The sequence below is a fragment of the Bos taurus genome, chromosome 13, assembly GCF_002263795.3.
Source record: "Bos taurus isolate L1 Dominette 01449 registration number 42190680 breed Hereford chromosome 13, ARS-UCD2.0, whole genome shotgun sequence".
NCBI lineage: Eukaryota > Metazoa > Chordata > Mammalia > Artiodactyla > Bovidae > Bos > Bos taurus.
The window spans coordinates 33,888,128-33,905,061 of record NC_037340.1 but is presented as its reverse complement, the minus strand read 5'-3'; the positions used below and the strand labels follow the sequence as shown (position 1 = coordinate 33,905,061).

Genomic DNA, 16,934 nt, shown 5'->3' with positions numbered 1-16,934 from the left:
GGAGCACGCTCAGGGCCGAGGCCCCTGCAGGACTGGCTTTGGAATGCTCCGCGGAGGCCTGGAGACACCCCTGCCTCTCTCACAGAAGAGAGGCAGCCGCTCGTGTGGGCAGGACGCCACACGCACTGTCAAGCAGGGATGGTTCTCCGTGTGGAGAGTGCACACGTCCTAGAGATGCGGGGCACTTTTTGTTTTGTTTTCCAAAAATTCCGCTTCACAGTGAAACTTGTCTTCCACTTCAGTCTGCATTTAAATCAGCTTAATAACTACCATCGTTGATCCTTCAAAAACTCTTCTTGGATGTATTAAGATTTGCATTCAAGAATTTTGACACAGTGACAGCATTTAAGCAGTCTGCTTAAATTGATGTAACCAGCTTTGAAGATTTGCTTTTCATGGTCTTCTTGAAGCTTACCTTTACTTCAGAGAAAGTCCCTCAAACCATTTTTTTAAATCTCTGCTAAGCTTCAAAAAGTGTGAAAGCAAATGTCTTCTTACTCTTTAATAGGTATGTGGTCATAAAATTCATGTCAGATCGTAACAGGCCATTGGAGACCTAATGTCTACAGAACATTTCAGATTGTAATCACCAGGACATTGGTATTGGCAGTGAGTACTTGGTGCTCATGAAGATATTAAATATCTATATCTAATTTTGTTCATCTTTTTTTAAGCTCTTAAAATGATCTGGGAAACTTTAGTTCTAAAAGATTTGAACTTTTTATGAACTATCAAATTTAGGAGAAATCTGCTGATTTTTGTCTGGTTAGGCCTGTCTTTGGTTTATGATAATTCTGTTTTATTTTCAAAGCAATTGTTCTTCCTATATCTGTGTAATGAAAAGATATTAAGAAGGGAAAGTACACTTTGTGTTTGCTGTTAGAATGAGTACAAAAACGACTGAGGCCTTCTATGAAAAAACCTTGAGAATCAATTTTTGTGTGTGTATGTATTTGGGTTAGAACTAGTCTTGCTTATTACAACTGCAGGCACCTTTAAAAGATTTAAATCTACTTTGGAGATGATATAGGTTACATTAGTGAAAAACACAGGTTACTAAGAATTTGGAAATCTCTATATAATTTTCTTTTGATTTTTAATTTGGAAGAACATGTTAAATAATTTTTAACTTTTATAACAGCATGGAACAGAATTCAGTTCAGTTCAGTTGCTCAGTCATGTCTGACTCTTTGTGACCCCATGAATTGCAGCACTCCAGGCCTCCCTGTCCATCACCAACTCCCAGAGTTCACCCAGACTCATGTCCATTGAGTCAGTGATGCCATCCAGCCATCTCATCCTCTGCCGTCCCCTTCTCCTCCTGCCCCCAATCCCTCCCAGCATCAGAGTCTTTTCCAATGAGTCAACTCTTTGCATGAGGTAGCCAAAGTACTGGAGTTTCAGCTTCAGCATCAGTCCTTCCAATGAACACCCAGGACTAATCTCCTTTAGGATGGACTGGTTGGATCTCCTTGCAGTCCAAGGGACTCTCAAGAGTCTTCTCCAACACCACAGTTCAAAAGCATCAATTCTTTGGCGCTCAGCCTTCTTCACAGTCCAACTCTCACATCCATACATGACCACTGGAAAAACCATAGCCTTGACTAGACGGACCTTTGTTTCTTTGGGCCAGTTGAGAAAAAAATTTGAGTTGAAAGTCAAACCAAGTGAAAATGTAAGGTGGAGTATATAAAAATAAACAAGTATTACTTCTTACCTAAGCTTTAGCTTTTTTTTTATTCTAAAAAAGCCTCCTCCCCCAGCCCCTGTCATTTTTGAAACAAGCTTTGTCTTACTATAGTATTGACAACGTAGTTTGTTTTTCTTTTTTTAAATTTTATTTTATTTAACTTTATAATATTGTATTGGTTTTGCCATATATCAAAATGAACCTACCACAGGTATGCATGTGTTCCCCATCCTGAACCCTACTCCCTCGTCCCTCCCCATACTTTTTAAAAAGAAAAATTTATTTTGTAGTTGTAGAACCAGTGCTCTAATTTCACATCCATTGTTGTTTATCTTTCAGTTGCTAAGTTGTGTCCAACTCTTTGTGACCCATGGACTGCAGCATGCCAGGCTCCACTTCTCTTCACTGTCTCCCAGAGTTTGCTCAAATTCATGTCCATTGAGTTGGTGATGCCATCCAACCATCTCATCCTCTGCCACCTGCTTCTCCTTTTGCCTTCAACTCTCCCCAGCATCAGTCTTTTCCAGTGAGTCCGCTCTTTGCATCAGGTGGCCAAAGTATAGGAACTTTAGCATCAGTCCTTCTAATGAATATTCAGGGTTCATTTCCTTTGGAATTGACTGATTTGATCTCCTTGCAGTCCAAAGAACTCTCAAAAGTCTTCACCAGGGCCACAATTCAAAAGCAGCAATTCTTTAGTGCTCAACCTTCTTTATGGTCCAACTCTCACATCTGTACATGACTACTGGAAAAAACCTAGCTTTGACTATATTGACCTTTGTTGGCAAAGTAATGTCTCTGCTTTTTAATACTCTCTCTAGGTTTGTCATAGCTTTCCTTCTAAGGAGCAAGTGTCTTTTAATTTCATGGCTGTAGTCACTGTCTGCAGTGATTTTGGAGTCCAAGAAAATAAAATCTGTCACTGTTTCTACTTTTTCCCATTCTGTTTGCCATGAAGTGATAGGACCAGATGCTATGATCTTAGTTTCTTGAATGTTGAATTTTAAGGCAGCTTTTTCATTCTCTTTCACCCTCATCAAGAGGCTCTTTAGTTCCTCTTCACTTTCTGCCATTAGTGTGGTATCATCTGCATATCTGAGGTGGTTGATATTTCTCCCAGCAATCTTGATTCCAGCTTGTGGTTCGTCCAGCCCTGCATTTAGCATGATAGACTCTGCATATTATTAAATAAGTAAAATATTGATAATTTTTTGATAATTATAAAATTTGATAATATTTAGGAGTGGACACCGATGTGGTAGTACTGAGAGATTCTTCCACTGGAACTGGGTCCGGGAGATTTTATTTTTATGTGCACCTGCACAACTTAATCATACACAACGTGCACATACTAGAGTTCATTTCTTTTGTACATAAGACCTTATCAAAGAACAGGTTTCTGAATTGTCTCTCAGTTATATTTGGATGCTGTGTTTTGTTTTTGTTTTTAACATATGGAAAGCAGTCTTTGCTAGAATTTTATTTCCTTGGTATGGTCATGTCCCCTGCCCACTCTCATATCTAGACAGAAGTGAGAGGCAGCCCTTTGTTTACTAATATTGATTTTTTAGAGAAAGAACAGCAAGGAAATTCTAGACTTTCCTCTTCTTGAGGCATGTAGACCAGCTCTGTCCAGTAAAAATGTAATGCAAGTCACAAATACAAGCTACATGTGTAATTTTAAGAGTTTTTTGGTCGCCACATAAAAAGTAAAAGAAGTGGGCAGAATTACTTTTGATTATATTTTATTTAATCTAATATATCTAAAATATTGTTATTTCAACATGCAGTTAGTACAAAAGTTTATGAGATGTTGTACCTTTTTCACACTAAGCATCAAACTCGGGTGTGAATTTTACATTTATGGAATGTTTCATATTGAACTGGCCTCAGTTCGAGTGCTTCATAGCTGCACATTGCTTGTGACCACCGTGTTGGTGCAGATCTGGACTGAGAGTGGAAGGCCCACTCTAGCACCATCCTGAGTAACCCTGTGAGGCCCCACTGGGTTACAGTGTGCAGAGTTAGCAGAAGACAAAAAACAATTCAGGATGCCCAGCTTAATTTGAATTTCAGATAAATAACAAATTAGTGTGATTATGTCCCATGCTGTGTTTGGAATATACTAAGAAAAAGGTATTTTTCTGAAACGCACATTTAACTGTGAATCCTGGTTTCTATCTGGCAGTCCTACCCTGGTTGGAGTGGAAGACACCAGTCTGTAGGACCAGAGGATAGAGAATCTTGTCCTCTGTGGATAAGTTTTATAACCCTCCGAAAACCAGTATGCAAACCAGAAACTGTCTGTAGCCCATTTCTTCCTAATTCTCCTCCATTGGCAGGCGGATTCTTCTCCACAGATTCTTTACCACTGAGCCACCAGGGAAGCCCCTCTTCCTAATTCTCTAAGATGTTTAAGAGACAGACTGCTACTGCTGCTAAGTCGCTTCGGTTGTGTCTGACTCCGTGCGACCCCATAGACGGCAACCCACCAGGCTCGTCTGTCCCTGGGATTCTCCAGGCAAGAATACTGGAGTGGGTTGCCATTTCCTTCTCCAGTGCATGAAAGTGTAAGTGAAGTCGCTCAGTCGTGTCCGACTCTTAGTGACCCCATGGACTGCAGCCTACCAGGCTCCCCCGTCCATAGGATTTTCTAGGCAAGAGTACTGGAGTGGGGTGCCATTGCCTTCACCTAAGAGACAGAAGAGGAATTTATATATGACAGGGACTCAGTCTTTGTATAATTGAACATTTAAAATCTAAATTATCACATTAAAATGTAAGGTTGATTAAATTTTATAAATTGAATGATTAGTTACTTGAGTTCATAAAGGAGAGCTTGTTGAAGTCGAACAACGTATTATGAGTATCAGACCTTATGAAAAACCATCCACCCTTGGTGATAATCTCAGCAGTTTTTAGGGTCCTGGCTGTTTCAAGTTACCTTCTTACTGTTGGCTACACTGCAGCTGACTCTGCACATGACTCTTGACTTGGCAGGCATTAATACAAAATACTAGGTTGCTCAATGCCAAGATACGATATTTAAGTACCTGTGATGCTCTGCTCTCTGGTTGACCATGGGACGTCACCCTGATCAACAGGCAGTCAATTCCTATACCTGCATCACTTACTCCCCTTCAGGGCTTCCTTTACAGAGGAACAGCTTTCCATTCTTATACTTTAACATTTATTTTACATATTATTTATTTAGTTAGTTTTTAAATGTTCTGGCTGTGGCACGTGGCACACAGGATCTTAGTTCCCCAACCAGGGATTGAACCCATGCCTCCTGTTGTGGAAGTGCTGTCTTAACCTCTGGATCACTAGGGAATTCTTTTCTTTAACATTTTTTAATGTTGCAATTTTAATGCCGGTTTTGAAGCATGTAACAGCAAGTCTAGTAGTGTCTCCATCCCTCTTAAACTGTCGAGGAGGGACCATTCGTAATTCGTGTTTTCTAAGGACAGTAGTTACACCACCCCCACACTTCCTGTGGGGGAGCACCTGCCTCCCAGGGTGGATGACTAGGTGAGCCCTGCTCCATTCCAGGCAGGCAGGGAGAGCCGAGGCCAGCGCACTGTGGCAGCGTATGGCAGTGTAGCGGCTGGGTGTAAGCCATGGCGCATTCCAAATCCCCTCATGCTTAGGAGGATGAACCCAAGAGTGTGGATATGGTTATAATTACTGCATTTCCTTCAGAGAACAAGAATTACAGGTAAGTTTTTTTTTTTTTGGAGGGGGCAGTGATCCCACAATTACTTTAAAGTAAGTTTAAGGATCTGAAAGTACTCCCTTTCCCTCAAAACAGTCACCTGCTGCTGCTGCTGCTAAGTCGCTTCAGTCGTGTCCGACTCTGTGCGACCCCATAGACGGCAGCCCACCAACCTAAAAGACCTCAAATGCAGCTTACGTTACGTAATAGTTTTCTTCCTCACTCCAAGGAGTTGAGCCTGGTAATGGGGAGGGTTGGAAGGAGACGACTTATTGTGATTTGAAAGCTGTGAATGTCATACATTACCATGTCTAGAAATATCCTGGCTTTACATAAGAATCTTATTTTGCCTAACTTCTAATGCCTTAAGTATGAATTATTTTGTCAAATTAGCACCTGTGTCTATATATAAATAAGGTGTTCAGGCTTTCCAAGCTAATATCTTTAGTAGCAATGAGTAAATTAATGAATTGTGTTTGGGTTTTCACATTTATTCTCAAGCCTGACTTTCTTTTGTTTAAAGACGTTAACCTTATTTCTGAAACCAACATTTAAAACTACAAAATACTTTAAATACCACCTAGCTCCATTTTTACCAAGTGGTACTTGGATGAGTTTCAGAGGGTCTGTGAATACCCTGGAATTATAATCAAATTTTCTATGTATGTGTTTTTTGCTGGGAAGAATGTCTGTACTTTTTCCATCATCTTCTTGAAGGGTTTTATAACAAAAAATTTGATAAACACTGATCTGGACTAAAGTTATCTCTTTATTGACAAACTGAGGTTCAGAAAATATGTTACTTGCCTTCATTCATTTAAAACTTAATATTCATAAAAACTAAAATTTAATTCTAAGAAACATTGTACTTATTTTTAGAAGGAAAAAGCTTTAATTTGAATTAGTTAGACTTGAGAAATACCAGCCTAAATGGGAACATTTACTTTGCTAATAGTTTCTCATGTTCCCCACTTTGACTGCAGTCTCTACCAGCTGTCACATGAAAATGACTCCTCAATAAATTGTGAGACTGTGCAATAGATTCTTGAAGGTGGAGTAAAGAAAAAAATGAATTATCTAATATCATTCAAATCCTTCCTTCAAAAAGAGTTAAGACTCAACAAAATAAGAAATAATGTTATTTTTTAAATTATTTTCAGAGTATTTTTAAAAAGAAGTTAATTGCCCTAATAAACATCACACTGAGCATTATTGGGACCTTTCCTGGTTCTGAACTCTGGTTAAATTCTGCGAGTAGATGGTGTACACGTCAAGGTGTGGTTCAGTGATAGAGTATTTTAAGGTTATTCTCTTTATTGTAAGATGCTTTTAAATCAACTATACTCCAAAAAAATTCTAAAAGTGATAGTAGTACTTTAGAAATGTTATGTAAGCAAGTTCTATATTAAGGAAACTAATCTTTCTCAAAATAAAGGATGTGTCTTTATCCTTGCTTTTACTGCTTCTGGCCAGTAAAGTCTACCTAACTTTAGATTTAATGAATTTTAATGAATATTACAATACAAAGAAATTTGAGGGATGATACACAGAAAGCAATTACTTCCCAAAAGGAATAGAAAAAAGTAAGGCAACTCAGGATATTACCTGTATTTTTAATTTAAACCTCATTACACTTAAAAATTTCTAAAATTTGTAGCCTAAGGCTCATTATAGAAAATGGCATTGATTTCCCAAAAAGATGACAGCTTTGTTCTTTTGGGTATTAGCACTCAAGGTGGTTATCACTTGTGCTCTCTGTCCTTATAGCCAGTAACCTTTTAAGTGTTTTTTTTTCCAGGAAGAACAGTTTGTGAATCAACAGGCTATCTGTATTACTTGCCATGGGTAATTATAACAAATAAGGAGTTATAGTTTTACTTTTTATTCAGCAAATTATTTTGTGTTTAAAATAGAAAAACTTAAATTCTTCTTAGGAACATTTACAAATATAGTTTTTTTAAGTTGAGATAGACAGATATTAAATATTCTCTTTGCATGCAAAGAAGCTGAAAAAATTGACCTACTCACTCAGTCCACTCAGAGCCTTGGTAGAGCCTTGGTTTTCACAACTGGTTAAAAATAACCAACATTTGAATGTAGATGAGTAAAAAATTATGATCAATTTCAGGATTTTATTACCTTCAGTTCAGTTCAGTCACTCAGTTGTGTCCAACTCTTTGCGACCCCATGAATCGCAGCACGCCAGGCCTCCCTGTCCATCACCAACTCCAGGAATTCACTCAGACTCACATCCATCGAGTCAGTGATGCCATCCAGCCATCTCATCCTCTGTCGTCCCCTTCTCCTCCTGCCTCCAATCCCTCCCAGCATCAGAGTCTTTTCCAATGAGTCAACTCTTTGCATGAGGTGGCCAGAGTACTGGAGTTTCAGCCTTAGCATCATTCCTTCCAGAGAAATCCCAGGGCTGATCTCCTTCAGAATGGACTGGTTGGATCTCCTTGCAGTCCAAGGGACTCTCAAGAGTCTTCTCCAACACCACAGTTCAAAAGCATCAATTCTTTGGCGCTCAGCTTTCTTCACAGTCCAACTCTCACATCCATACATGACCACAGGAAAAACCATAGCCTTGACTAGACGAACCTTTGTTGGCAAAGTAACGTCTCTGCTTTTGAATATGCTATCTAGGTTGGTCATAGCTTTCCTTCCAAGGGGTAAGCTTCTTTTAATTTCATGGCTGCAGTCACCATCTGCAGTGATTTTGGAGCCTCCAAAATAAAGTCTGACACTGTTTCCACTGTTTCCCCATCTATTTCCCATGAAGTTATGGGACCGGATGCCATGATCTTTGTTTTCTGAATGTTGAGCTTTAAGCCAACTTTTTCACTCTCCGTTTTCACTTTCATCAAGAGGGTTTTTAGTTCCCTTTCACTTTCTGCCATAAGGGTGGTGTCATCTGCATATTAATATTTCTCCTGGCAATCTTGATTCCAGCTTGTGCTTCTTCCCCCACAGCGTTTCTCATGATGTACTCTGCATAGAAATTAAATAAGCAGGGTGACAATATACAGCCTTGATGTACTCCTTTTCCTGTTTGGAACCAGTCTGTTGTTCCATGTCCAGTTCTAACTGTTGCTTCCTGACCTGCATGTAGGTTTCTCAAGAGGCAGGTCAGGTGGTCTGGTATTCACATGTCTTTGAGAATTTTCCACAGTTTATTATGATCCACACAGTCAAAGGCTTTGGCATAGTCAATAAAGCAGAAATAGATGTTTTTCTGGAACTCTCTTGCTTTTTCAATGATCCAGTGGATGTTGGCAATTTGATCTCTGGTTCCTCTGCCTTTTCTAAAACCAGCTTGAACGTCTCGAAGTTTGCGATTCATGTATTGCTGAAGTCTGGCTTGGAGAATTTTGAGCATTACTTTACTAGCATGTGAGATAAGTGCAATTGTGTGGTAGTTTGAGCATTCTTTAGCATTGCCTTTCTTTGGGATTGGAATGAAAACTGAACTTTTTCAGTTATTACCATAGATTATTATTTAAAATGGAATTTTGAAATAAATTTAATAGCTGTATTAAAAGTGACTTCTCTATGTTACCACATACATGGCTTCCTACTTTGCTGTGTATAAATAATTTAGCATGTAACTCTTACTTCCTTTAAGTTATGTATCAAAAACTTTTAGCAGTTTCACTGTTTATACTGCAGTTCATAGACTGAAACTTTGCCACAACTACCTGCCATGTTCTTGTATAGGAAATAAATTTATTCAGCCAGCTATCAAATATACAGAGAACTGAGAGAACAGAGAGGTAAATAAAACACGTGCCCTGCCCTCAGAGAATTCACAGTCTCATACAGATGTGTGGTGAGGCCATGCAGAGGGGAGACAGGGATGGTAACCTCGTCTCAGATCAGGGAAGACTTCCTGGGGAAAATGAAATTTTAACTGAATCTGAGCATTGCTAGGAGTTAGTCCAACAAAATGCAGAGGCGGAATAAGCATATATGAAAGCCGTAAAGGGAGAAAGAGTGACGATTTAAGACAAAGACTTACAGAGACCTTGTGGTGAAATGTATTTCAGGTCACTGTTAGAAATTTGGCTTTGGGGCTTCAGCTCAGGGTGGTGGGAGGTCATCGAGCAGCATGTTTTATTTTTTCTAAAACTTTTAACTAAAGCCTCATACACATCCAGAAGAGTGACCATATCATAAGTATATAGATTGATGAATTTCACAAATTGAATACATGTATGTGACCATCTCCTGAGTGAAGAAACAGAAGTCCCCTCTCACCTTTCCTTCCCGTCAGTGTTCCCTCTGGCCCACCTTCTTCATAGGTTACAGAAATGGGAGCATCCTGTACAGGCTCATTTCAGGGAAAGAAGCCAGACACAGCATCATAATTACGAGAGTCATCATGTAGTTGAGTGTAGTTGCCAGTCATTCTCGCTTCTCTGTAAAGCTCCGTCACATGAATGTACCACAAGATTTGCGCTTTTCTGAGACTGCTGCGTCTGCTCTATGAAGGATAGAAAGATGGGAGGTTGTTAGCTTCACAGTCAGTTTAGGTTTGCACTAGTGTGGCGATGGTGAGGATGAAGAGAATTGGGTGTGTTAGAGATTTAAGAGTGAGAATTTATTGGGCGTCACATGTAGTTAGGTGAGCGATCGAAGAATACAGAGACACCAAGGGTATCTACGGTTTCTGACTTGGGCAGAAATGGTGTTCACTTTATTAAGCCCTAACACTGGAGAGGAATGGATCTTGATGTTTGTGTTTTAGTGATACAGGGGGATGATTAATTCACTGTCTGACCTGTGTGAGGTCCTGTGCCCAGGCCTGCTTTATACAGCTAAGTACCTGTCGGTTGAATGGATGCATGATTTTACATTCACTGATAATAGTGTGCTAAAAAAGAGCTCTTTTGCATAGAGAATGTTGTAAATCTTGTCTTTCTTCATCTGTAAATCTCATCAAATACTGTCTCTAAATGTTTGTAGGAGTGATTTTGTCGCATCTTCTAGAACTTCCCCCTAAAACAGTACTAATTTCATAGGCAAGCAGAGTTACACTTCCCTGTTAATATATACATGATATGAAAGGCATTGCAGTGCCTTCACACTTTGTGTATGTGTGTGTGAGGACTTTTTAAAATTGAAATCTGGTTGATTTACAATGTTGTGTTTCAGGTATATACAAAGTGATTCAGTTATACATACATATATATTCTTTTTGTTAATATTTTCTCCCATTATACATTATTACAAGATATTAAGTAGAGTTCCCTGTTTTATACAATAGGTCCCTGTTCATTATCTCTTTTATATATAGCAGTGTACATATGCTAACCCAAAACTCCTGATTTATCCCTCCCTACCATGTTTCCTCTTCAGTAGCCATAAGTTTGCTTTCTAAATCTGTGCATCTGTTTCTGTTTTATAAAAACTTAATTTATATAGTTTTTAAAATTTTAGATTCCACATATGAATGATAGCATATGATGTTTGTCTTTCTCTAACTGATCTCACTCAGTGTGACAGTTTCTAGGTTCATGTTGCTGCAGATGGCATTATTTCATTCCTTTTTATGGCTAAGTGGTCTTCCATTGTATATACGTACCATATCTTTAACCATTCCTCTGCTGATGGACGCTAAGGTTGCTTGCATGTCATGGCAATTGTAAATAGTGCTGCTGTGGTCACTGGGGTGCATGTATCTTATAAAATTAGTGTCTTCTCCAGATATAAATCTGGGTGGGATTGCTGGATTGTATGGTAGCTCTCTTTTTTAGTTTTTAAGGAACCTCTATTCTGTTCTCCATAAAGGCGTCCCCAATTTACATTTCCACAGTGTAGGAAAGTTCCCTTTTCTCCACACCTTCTCCACACCGTCTCTTCTTTTTTATAGACTTTCTGATGTTGACCATTCTAACTGATGTGAGGCGATACCTCGTTGTAGTTTTGACATTTGAATTTCTCTAGTAATTAGTGATGTTGGGCATCTTTTCATGTGCCTGTTGGCCATTTGTATGTGTACTTTGGAGAATTGTGTTTACTTCTTATGCCCATTTCTGGGTTGGGTTGTTTTTGATATTGAGCTATATGTGCTGTCTGTCTGTCTTGGAGTTTAAATTGAGTTTCTGTCGTTGGAATTTTTTTTAATTAGCACAGTACACACACCTTAAAGTGAGTTTGTTTCTGTGAAATGATTGTTTACTTGGCAAATCTTAACATGTCAAATGTTCATTAGATTTTGGAAGGGCAGAGGAAAGAAAGATGAGAATGAGGTAAAACCTACAACCTGAGCACGAGTCGTGGCAGGTGCCACGGGCAGGACACTGGGTGTCAAAGCATGGATGATAAACCTGAGTGTAGAATGCCACGGGGTAGGCGGAGCTGTGAGCCCGAAGCTTCGCCTGCTGTGCAGTGCTGCCGGGCTGAGCGCACCCTCGGGAAGTTTCATAGGAAGAACAGTAATCAGTATAGCGCTGACAGTGAGATCACGAATAGACATGTCCATTTACCCCTGTACCCATATCAAGATTCAGTGTGGCACTTAGACCACGAAATTTAAACTAAATGCAGTTTATCATGTTGGTGAAAGAAAAAAAAAAACCTAAGCAATCATGATCACAATTTTCAGTTAATAGTTTTACCCAGCTTTGGGCTTTGTTGCATATGAGATGGTACTATTTTAAAAATTAACACTCCATTTCATTTCATGATTGTTTTTTAAATTTTTGCCTGTAATCGATGTTGACATAGTTAAATCAGACCTGTATTTTCAGAAGGCACTGAAAAGTTAACTTGTTTGTTTCAGTGCAGTTCAGTTCAGTTGCTCAGTCGTGTCCAACTCTTTGTGACCTCCATGAACTGCAGCATGCCAGGCCTCCCTGTCCATCACCAACTGCCGGAGTCTACCCGAACCCATGTCCATCGAGTTGATGATGCCTTCCAACCATCTCATGCTCTGTTGTCCCCTTCTCCTCCTGCCCTCAATCTTTCCCAGCTGCTGCTGCTAAGTCACTTCAGTCATGTCCGACTCTGTGTGACCCCATAGACGGCAGCCCACCAGGCTCCGTTGTCCCTGGGATTCTCCAGGCAAGACTACTGGAGTGGGTTGCCATTTCCTTCTCCAGTGCATGAAAGTGAAAAGTAAAAGTGAAGCCGCTCAGTTGTCCGACCCTCAGCGACCCCATGGACTGCAGCCCTCCAGGCTCCTCCATCCATAGGATTTTCCAGGCAAGAGTACCGGAGATCTTTCCCAGCATCAGGGTCTTTTCCAGTGTGTCAGCTCTTCGCATCAGGTGGCCAAAGTATTGGAGTTTCAGCTGCAACATCAGTCCTTCCAGTGAACACTCAGGCCTGATCTCCTTTGGGATGGACTGGTTGGATCTCCTTGCAGTCCAAGGGACTCTCAAGAGTCTTCTCCAACACCACAGTTAAAAGCATCAATTCTTCTGTGCTCAGCTTTCTTTATAGTCCAAGTCTCACATCCATACATGACTACTGGAAAAACCATAGCCTTGACTAGACGGACCTTTGTTGGCAAAGTAATGTCTCTGCTTTTTAATATGCTGTCTAGGTTGGTCATAACTTTCCTTCCAAGCATCTTTTAATTTCATTGCTGCAATCACCATCCGCAGTGATTTTGGAGTCCAGAAAAATAAAGTCAGCCACTGTTTCCACTGCTTCCCCATCTATCTGCCATGAAGTGGTGGGACCAGATGCCATGATCTTCGTTTTCTGAATGTTGAGCTTGAAGCCAACTTTTTCACTCTCCTCTTTCACTTTCATCAAGAGGCTTTTTAGTTTTTCTTCACTTTCTGCCATAAGGATGGTGTCATCTGCATATCTGAAGTTATTTGTATTTCTCCCAGCAGTCTTGATTCCAGCTTGTGTTTCTTCCAGCCCAGCGTTCCTCATGATGTACTCTGCATATCAGTTAAATAAGCAGGGTGACAGTATACAGCCTTGACGTACTCCTTTTCTCATTTGGAACCAGTCTGTTGTTCAGCATATACTTATGAAATAAATGTGTTTGTAACAGTGTTATAGCTGAAGGTGATGATGCCAAGAAGTATTTCTGCCTTTACTGCTAGCGTTCTAGTCGGGAAACTCAGAACATATAGAAACAGTGAGCTGATGCAAATTATTATGGGGTTAACTGATTGAATGGTGTTGAAGAAGCAGTGAATCCAGAGGAAAGAAATTATGGGGTTATCAAAGAAATGATAGGTGTGGTAGAGTCCAATTTGGTGCTTGATGGATAAGAGGATTTGAATTGCTCAGTAAGTCAGCAGATATAACAGCCCAGATGATTGATTTTTAGATTATCTGTAAGTATAATTTTACTTTACTTGTCATAATGTAGTAATTAATTGTTTAAATTTTACTTGTTATCATATGGTATCTATTTAGATTTTATCTGTGAAATTACCTGAAGGGACAAAATGATTATGCTTTTTAAGTTCAGAGGATCTTCCCCTGAGAGCTATGGATCAGCTTCAGTGAATCTGGACCTCTCTGAAATGAAAACAGAGGTTTAGATGTGTATCATTTCTGGTGGAAGACTTGTTGACTTTATCAGGACCCTGAAGGACCCGACAATCCAAAAAGTCATTAATAAAACGGCTCTTGCTCTCCTGACATAACATATTTTTAATCGAACACCTGACTTCCATCTCTTGCATCGTTTAATTTTTCCTTCACTACTAGCTCTTTTCCATCAACATACAGGTAATGCTGTTTTGTTTTGTTTGGTTTTTTTTTTCCCCTCCCACCTTAAAAAATTTCCTGTTCTGATTTTCCCTTCAGTTACTGCCGAGGGTCTTTTCATTTGCAGCTAATCTCTCTGAAAGAGTTGACTGTGTTGGGATTTCAGTTTGTGTAGCCCCGGCCACCTCACCAGAATTGTCCTTCTTACTGACCCCGGTGATGGGCTTTTCAGCCCTCAGCTCATGTGACCGGCAGCAGCTCTGACTGCTGTCTTTATCTGGCTTCCAGATGCTACACTCAGCTAGTTTCCCTCACCTCTTTGGCTTCTGTTTCAATCTCCTTTGCTGGCTCCTTCTCTCCTCTCTAACCTCTGAACTGGAAATTCTCCAGTGTTTTGAATTTGGACCTCTTTTCTTTTCACACTTAAGCCCTTGATGACCTCGCCCAGCGCCATGGCTTTAGATGCCCACCTGTTTGCTGATGAGCAGAAGTGATTTTCTGTTCTCAGAATGTACTGCAGTAAACCAGACTCCCTGTCTCCCCCACGCCCACTTCCTCCTGAGTCTTCCGTTTCTCAGTAAATAGCAGCTTGGTTCTTTGCTCAGTCTTGGTGCATCCTTGATTCCTAGCTTCTTTCATCTATGTCTGATCCTTCCCCTCATCTCTGTCACTGTAGTCTCCTGTCTGTACTGTTAAAAATGTCCAGAATCAAATCACAAGTCGCCATTTCCACTGTGCATTTCTGATCCAGGTCCCCTTCCCGTTTTGCCTCTGTTACTGAAAAAGCCTATGATAGGTCTTCCTGTTTCTGCCAGTGATTTACATAGGTCTCTTCTTAACACAGCGTGTAACATAGTTAGGTAAAATCTAAGTCAGAATATGTCACTCCCTTGATTTAAATCCCCCTATTGACTTCTCATCTCAATCAGAATGAAATCTGAAACCTGATAAATCTCCTCCCAGGCTCCGCCTCTTGATCTCTGTTCTTCCTGGACCTTGGCTTCTGTTGTCCACTCTCACTCTGCTCTCCTCATACTGGTTCTTGGCTCTTCTTGGAACGTGCAGGCAGATTCTTGCTTTAGGGGATTTGCACTGGCTCTTCTCTCTGCCTGCAGATCTCTTTCCCTATTACCTGTGCCATTTTCTGATCAGTTGGGGGTTTGTACTCAACTGTTAACTCAGGCTTTCTTCAGTTGCTTGGTCTAACATTGCAAATTTCCCCCACTCCAGCCCCATTCTGCTTCCTCCATTTCTGCTTCTTCATGAGTACCATTCCCATCTACCATCGCATAGATTTTACTTTTCTGGGTTTTTTTTTTTTTTTTTTTTCCCCTGACCTCTTCCACACAGAATGTAAAGGCAAGGATTTTGTTCACTTTGCTCACAGCTTTATCCTTAGCACATAGAGGCCTAAGGCCTGGTTCATGTTACATGCTCAGTTAATATTTGCTGAACAAATGAATGCAATTTTGGAAGTTGTTGTTTAGTTACTAAGTTGTATCTGACTCTTTGTGACCCCATGAACTTCAGCATGCCAGGCTTCCCTGTCCTTCACTATCTCCTGAGTTTGCTTAAACTCATGTCCATTGAGTCAGTGATGCCATCTGACCATCTCATCCTCTGTCGCCCCCTTCTCCTCCTGCCCTCAGTCTATCCCAGCATCATGGTCTTTTCCAGTGAGTGGGCTCTTCACATTTGGTGATCAAAGTAGTGGAGCTGCAGCTTCAGCATTAGTCCTTTCAGTAAATATTCAGGTTGATTTCCTTTAGGATTGACTTGTTTGATCTCCTTGTTCTCCAGGGGACTCTGAAGAGTCTTCTCCAGCACCACAATTCAAAAGCATCAATTCTTTGTGGCACTCAGCCTTCTTTATGATCCAACTCTCACATCTGTACGTGACTACTAGAAAAACCATAGCTTTGACTATATGGACCTTTGTTGGCAAAATGATGTCTCTGCTTTTCATACACTGCCACAACTTTTGTCATAACTTTTCTTAGGTTTGTCATAGCTTTCCTTCCAAGGAACAAGCATCTTTTAATTTTGTGGCTGCAGTCACCGTCCACAGTGGTTTTGGAGCCCAAGAAAATAAAATCTGTCACTGTTTCCATGTTTTCCCATCTATTTGCCATGAGGTTATGGGATTGAATGCCATGATCTTAGTTTTTTGAATGTTGAGTTTTAAGCCAGCTTTTTCACTCTCTTCTTTCACTCTCATCAAGGGGCTCTTTAGTTCCTCTTCACTTTCTGCCAATAAGCTGGTATCATCTGCATATCTGAGGTTGTTGATATCTCTCCCAGCAATCTTGATTCTAGCTTGTGATTCATCCAGCCTAGCATTTCACTATGATGTACTCTGTATATAAGTTAAATAAGCAGGGTGACAATATACAGCCTTGATGTACTCCTTTCCCAGTTTTGAACCAGTCCATTGTTCTATGTCTGATTCTAAGTATTGCTTCTTGACCTGCATATAGGTTTCTCAGGAGGCAGGTAAGGTGGATGGTATTCCCATCTATTTAAGAATTTCCCACAGGTTGTTATGATCCACACAGTCAAAGGCTTTCGTGTAGTCAGTGAAGCAGAAGTAGATTTTTTTTATAATTCTCTTGCTTTTTCTGTGAGCCAACAGATGTTACCAATCTTTTAACAGTAGCCCCCACATTAGAAGTAGTTCAGAGTTTGTGAGAGCGCTTGGATCATTTTATAAACACTCAAACCTGTCAGTAAACAACATGGACCTAAAGGTATTAGAAATACGACTGTATTACTGATATAATTATTGCATGCCAAACTTGCTTCTTTGAACAAATCCTTGGTTCTGACCATTTACTTATGAAACTTTGT

At 40.1% G+C, this 16,934-nt stretch overlaps 1 protein-coding gene and 1 long non-coding RNA gene across 5 annotated transcripts in view; both read left to right on the top strand.

The window, feature by feature from the left end:
- The window catches only part of ZEB1 (zinc finger E-box binding homeobox 1), a 196,785-nt gene that overhangs the window by 62,958 nt on the left and 116,893 nt on the right, over window positions 1–16,934 (top strand).
- The window catches only part of LOC104973760 (uncharacterized), a 94,228-nt gene that overhangs the window by 19,946 nt on the left and 57,348 nt on the right, over window positions 1–16,934 (top strand). For 2 of the 4 annotated variants that reach the window (XR_009496862.1, XR_009496865.1), the window contains one exon: window positions 2,030–16,934. This exon is cut by the window's right edge and continues 18,055 nt beyond it. The exons of the other annotated variants lie outside the window; for them this stretch is intronic. This is a non-coding gene — a long non-coding RNA (uncharacterized lncRNA). The remainder of the gene's footprint in view (window positions 1–2,029) is intronic. 4 annotated transcript variants of the gene reach the window in all.